The sequence below is a fragment of the Trichomycterus rosablanca genome, chromosome 6 (genome assembly GCF_030014385.1).
Source record: "Trichomycterus rosablanca isolate fTriRos1 chromosome 6, fTriRos1.hap1, whole genome shotgun sequence".
In the NCBI taxonomy this organism is placed as follows: Eukaryota; Metazoa; Chordata; class Actinopteri; order Siluriformes; family Trichomycteridae; genus Trichomycterus; species Trichomycterus rosablanca.
Genome location: NC_085993.1, coordinates 29,001 through 35,000, shown reverse-complemented (window position 1 = coordinate 35,000; position 6,000 = coordinate 29,001). Strand labels below are relative to the sequence as shown.

Here is a 6,000-nt window from a genome sequence, read left to right as displayed (position 1 = left end):
GTCATTTTCTCCATGGTATAGACCTCTCTTATGATCTTTAGCCACTGGGTTATAGTGGGAGGTTCAGTTTTGCACCAGTTTCTTGTTATTGCTTTTTTACATGTGATCAATAATATTTTGGTTAAGTATCTATCTTTTTCTGAGACATAATCATTTAAATTTCCAAGATACATAACTTTACATTCCCTGGGTATTACATATCCTAGAATGTCTTTCATCATGTTATTTACATTTCCCCAGAATGTGTTAAGTTTATGACATTCCCAGAAGATGTGTGCATGGTTTGCTTCTCTCTCTCCGCATAAGCGCCAACATGTATGTTGTGAACCAGTTTGTTTACTCTTTAATTTAGGTGTGATAAAGTAACGAGTCAGGTTTTTCCATCCGAATTCCCTCCATGTTCTCGAGTTTGTAGTTGTGTGTTGTGTCTCACACATATCGTGCCATTCATCCAGAGTAATGTTAATGTTCAGCTCCCTCTCCCACTTCTCCTTTATGTACAGAGTAGAGGCAGCTTCTGAGTGTCCTAGACTTCGGTACAGCACTGAGACTGCCTTGAGTTTAGTTCCACTGTATGTCCTGGTCATCACATCAATTATACCATTCAAGGTTTTCACTGTTTGTATTTCCTTAGTAAAATAATCCCTTAGCTGCAGGTATCTAAAATGATCTCCATCTCCAAGTGCACATAGCTGTAAGCCCTTTTCTACCCCAGTTTCTAAAGTTGTGGTCATTTAAGCCTGGCTTAAATCTGTCATCATATGCAAACCAACTCAACAATTTTAAATATTTTTCTAATTTGTGGTGTTTGACAAGATCAAACCAGATATTCAATGTGTGCAAAGTTATTGGATCAATCGAGTCTTGCAGTGACATCTTTAGTTTAGCATTGCCAATCAGTACCTGGGTTGGATTGTCTGTCACCACTCTCTCAGTATCTTTCCACTTTGCACTATATTCCTCATCACACCACTTGACTATTGGTCTGAGCTGTGCTGCATGGTAGTAGTCTTTTAAATTAGGGAGTGCCATACCTCCTTTGTCTTTTTCTAATTGTAGTGTACAATATCTTATCCGTGGTTTTTTTACCATCCCATATGAATCTAGAGATCATTTTATCCCAGTTTTTAAACTTTTCTTGTGGAATCCTAATAGGTAGGGACTGGAAAAAATATAGTAGTCTAGGGAAGATGTTCATTTTAATTACTTCAATTCTTGAGTTAAAATCTAATGGTAGGGTCGACCATCTCTCTATATCTTTACTAATCTGGAGATGGATTTGATCATAATTTGCTTTATAGAGATGGGCTAATTGTTTTGTCAAAGTCACACCAAGATATTTAATAGTTTTTGATTGCCATTTTAATTTATAAGTTTTCATGATTTGTGTGGATGGAGTATAATAAAAGGTCAAAATCTGTGTCTTATTCACATTTATTTTGTATCCGGAGTGTTCACTGAATTTATTTATAAGATGCATCAGCTGAGTAAAAGTTGTATTGGGGCTGTCCAGGTATATCATGATATCATTCGCAAATAGGCTTATTATATGTTCTTGTCCATTGATATTAATTCCTTTTATTTCCTCACTTTGTCTGATCGCCTGTGCCAATGGCTCAATGTATATGGCAAAGAGGAGCGGGGACAAGCAGCACCCCTGTCGCGTCCCTCTTCCCTATTCTCTCCGTTAGGCTCCCATTAACTTTTATTCTGGCTGTAGGATTTTGATAGATAGTTTTAATACAATTAATTGAGTCTTTATCGAATCCGAATCGTTCTAGTACTAAATACAGAAAAGTCCAATTTACACTGTCGAAGGCTTTTTCAGCATCAAGACTTAGCAATGCAGCACTTTTTTATTAGTCTGTATTGTGTTAATTATCTGAATGGTCCTCCTAATGCTGTCTTGTGTTTGGCGTCCTATAATAAAACCGGTTTGATCCTCGTCAATTAGGTCGTTTATAAATTTCTCATATCTTTGTGCTATAATAGATGTATATAATTTGTAATCCACATTTAGGACTGATATTGGTCTAAAATTGTTACAGTATTCAGTGTCTTTACCTTCTTTGGGAATTACTGAGATTATCGCCTCTTTCCAGGACGGTGGTAGGTGGCCTTCTTTGAGAGTCCAATTAAAGGAGGCCACAAGGAGAGGTACCAGTTCCTCTTTAAAAGTTCTGTACCACTCTGATGGGAAACCATCACTTCCAGGAGTTTTATTGGCTTTAAGCTTGGATGTAGCCTTGGATATTTCCTCTGGTGTTATAGGGGCTGTAAGATCTTTGTTTTGTAGTTCCCCAATAGCTGGCAAATCGAGTGAATTAAGGAACTGTCTTTTCGCCTCCTCACTGGATGAGGGTGGTTGTGTATATAGATTTTTGTAGTAGTCTTTGAATATATTTTCTATTTCTATAACATTATATTTTAATTGGCCTGATTGAGGATCTCTGATTTTGGATATTGTATTTAGTGCCTGTTGTTTTCTTATTCGCCTTGCCAGTAATCTAGTAGCTTTAGGACCAGTTTCATAGTATTCCTGTTTCACAGATCTAAGTTTTTTTCTCTATCTCTCCTCCTAGAATTTTGTCTATTTCCCCTTTCGTGGTCTTCATTTCCTGTAGGAGTTGAGTATTTTGGGTGCTTTGATACTTTATTTCTAGGTTTTTTAATTTTCCAGTCAGGTTGAGATGAGCCACTTGTTTTAGTTTCTTTTGATTTGATGTTATAGCTATTAATTTTCCTCTAATTACAGCCTTTAAAGTGTCCTATAGGATAGTTGGGCTAGTTTCATCCGTATCATTTTCTTCGATATATATTTTTATTTCCTTTCTAATTTGCTCAATTATTACTTTATTGTTCATGACGCCACTGTTCAGTCTCCAAATCGTGTTTCTATGTCTGCTATTAATGTGCACAGTTAAATGGACCGTGTTATGATCAGAAATATCAGCCACTCCTATTTTGCATTCTCTCACACTGTGCTTGTCCCAGCTATTCATAAATACATAGTCTAGTCTAGAATGAGTGTTGTGTGTGTTGGAATAGTGTGTATAGTCCCTCACTGTTGGGTGAAGTTCTCTCCACACATCCGTCATACCCTGTTCCTTTAATAACATATTCATGAATTTAGTTAAGTGAGCCTTATTTCTTTTTGTGCTTGTTGTATCTATCTTATGGTCAAGAAGTACATTAAAATCCCCAGCGCACATCATAATACCTTCTGATTCTGATGCTATAGTTGTGAATAAGGCTTTAAAAAAGGGTTTATCACTTTCTGGTGGAGCGTATACATTAATTAATGTGACTATCTCATTCTCTAATTTTCCTTTAACAATAACGTATCGTCCCTCTTCATCATTAATTTCTTTCAAACATTTAAATTTGACTGAGTTTTGTATCATTATTGCGACCCCTCTCTTGCGACTCCTTTTGCATGTGCTATAGAAAGTGTTTCTATAACCAAATTTCTTTAGCTTTTCATGTTCTTCCTGAGATAGATGTGTCTCTTGAAAGAAAATGACCTGTGCTTTAAGTTTCCTCATTTTGAGAATGACCTTGCTTCTCTTAATTGGGTTGTTCAGCCCATTCACGTGTAATGACACTAGCGAGATGTTACTCATATTGTTTTTGTAGGTTCTTGTACTTTTCCTGAAACCATATCGTAACCATGATAACCAACAACAACTTTGTAAGAACATAGAACAGTTTGATATAAAACAGGGAATAATCTAGATTCCAAAAGTAGGTATGTGTCCATGTGCATGCCTCCCACGTTACTTTCGTGGGGTGAGGGGAGTGTCCCGCAACGTGTGGGGGCCCCTCGCTAGGTAGGTCTGGTCTTAGTGTCCAATAATGTCTCTGCATTAACCTCCTAGCGTAGAATATGCGCTTAGTTAAGATAAGATAATATATTCTGGATCCTTTATTAGTCCCACAGTGGGGAAATTCACATCGTTGCAGCAGCAAAGGGATAGTACAGCACTCAGTATAAAAAGATAGACAATAAAAAAGAAAAATGTATAATAATAATAATGTCAGGAAAAAGACTTACAATAATTACAAATAATTACAAATGATTGCACTTGGGAGAAATATTGCACATTGTAATAATTTCCCATGGGGAAAAAAAAAGTCAAACATTGTTATGAATAATTTAAAGTGAGTGTGTGATCTGCTTGGAGCAGTGCTGGTTGTACAGTCTAACAGCAGCAGGAAGGAAGGACCTGCGGTACCGATCTTTCCCACATTTGGGGTGAAGCAGTCTGTCACTGAAGGAGCTGCCCAGTGCTGCCAGAGTCTCATGCATGGGGTGGGAGTCGTTCTCCAGCATGGATGCCAGCTTGGCTAGCATCCTCCTGTCTCCCACCACCTGCACTGGGTCTAAGGGGCTCCCCAGGACAGAGCTGGCCCTCTTGATAAGTTTATCTAGTCTCTTCCTGTCCACTGTAGAGATGCTGCTGCCCCAGCAGACCACTCCATAAAAGATGGCTGATGCCACCACTGTGTCAAAGAAAGTCCTCAGGAGTTCCCCCTGCACTCCAAATGACCTCAGTCTCCTGAGTAGGTAGAGTCTGCTCTGACCTTTTTTATAAAGTGCAGTAGTGTTAACTGACCAGTCCAGTTTGTTATTTAGATGAACACCCAGGTACTTGTAAGAGTCCACTCTCTCAATGTCCATTCCCTGGATGTTCACTGATGGTAAAGTGGGTCTGCACCTGCGGAAATCCACCACCACTTCTTTTGTCTTCCCCACATTTAACTGGAGGTGGTTCAGCAGACACCAGTCCACAAAGTCCTGAATCAGTCCTCTGTACTCGTTGTCCTCGTCATTGTTTATAAGTCCGACAATCGCTGAGTCATCAGAGAACTTCTGGAGATGACAGTCCGGTGAGCTGTACATGAAGTCAGCAGTGTACAGGGTGAAGAGGAACGGTGCCAGGACCGTTCCCTGAGGGGCCCCTATGCTACTGACCACCATATCAGACACACAGTCCCGTGCCCTTACATACTGTGGTCGGTTGGTGAGGTAGTCCAGTATCCAATTGGACAGGAGACTGTCCACTCCAACATGTTCCAGTTTGTCCTTCAGGAGCCCTGGCCGTATGGTGTTAAAAGCACTGGAGAAATAGAAGAAGGTGATTCTCACAGTGCTCCCAGGTTTCTCCAGGTGAGAAAGAGCTCCGTGTAAAAGATAGATGATGGCATCATCCACCCCGACGCCAGGCTGGTAGTTACCGATCAGATATAACAAGTGAAGACAATTATTACCAGTTCAAGGGGTGCAAACAGTTTTAATTTATTCGTCCATAGCCATTATTTAGTCTTTCGAATGCACTCGCTTACCCCTTTGTCCATTAATCTCTTTGAAATTCCTGGAGTCTCTGTTTGGCTCGCTGAGCAGTAGTTTCTGAGCTACCGACTCGTTTCCACGATAGTGCCCGCTGGAGTCGCTCCTCCATCCCGGTTCTGATCGCACCTCTCCCCGGTATCTCTGCCGTGATTCCCCTCTGGTTCAGTTCTTTCGCCGCCTCCTGTGCACTCTCATATGTCCGCGGACCGGTTTCCCAGTGGATCCTGATTTTCGTCAGGGGCGTCTGGAAGCGTATTCCTTTCTCCTTCAGGGCTTTTTTAATACTGTTGTATTCCTTTCTTTTCCGGACCACCTTGGTGGCATAGTCATGATCAAAAAAGAGTGCTCGGTTTTGGTAGTGGAATTTTTTCTTCCAGGCTTCCCTCAGCACCATCTCTTTCACTGTGTATTGAAGGAAATTCACCACAATAGACCTCGGGGTTTATCAGCGTCTGGTTTCGGCAGCAATGCTCGGTGTGCCCGCTGTATTTGTAGATCCATGCTTGTCGGCAGAGGAAGTTGTTCAATGAATTGTGTTACCGAGCTGCCCTCTGCTCCCTCTTTCATGCCAAAGATGCGGATATTATTCCGCCGGTTTCTTCCCTCTTGGTCTGTCAGCATATCCTGTAGTGTTCTCTGTTGTTTTA

The 6,000-nt window shown here is 40.5% G+C and overlaps 1 protein-coding gene across 1 annotated transcript in view; it reads left to right on the top strand.

The window, feature by feature from the left end:
• The window catches only part of ilf3a (interleukin enhancer binding factor 3a), a 29,358-nt gene that overhangs the window by 20,250 nt on the left and 3,108 nt on the right, over positions 1-6,000 (top strand). The window lies entirely within an intron of this gene.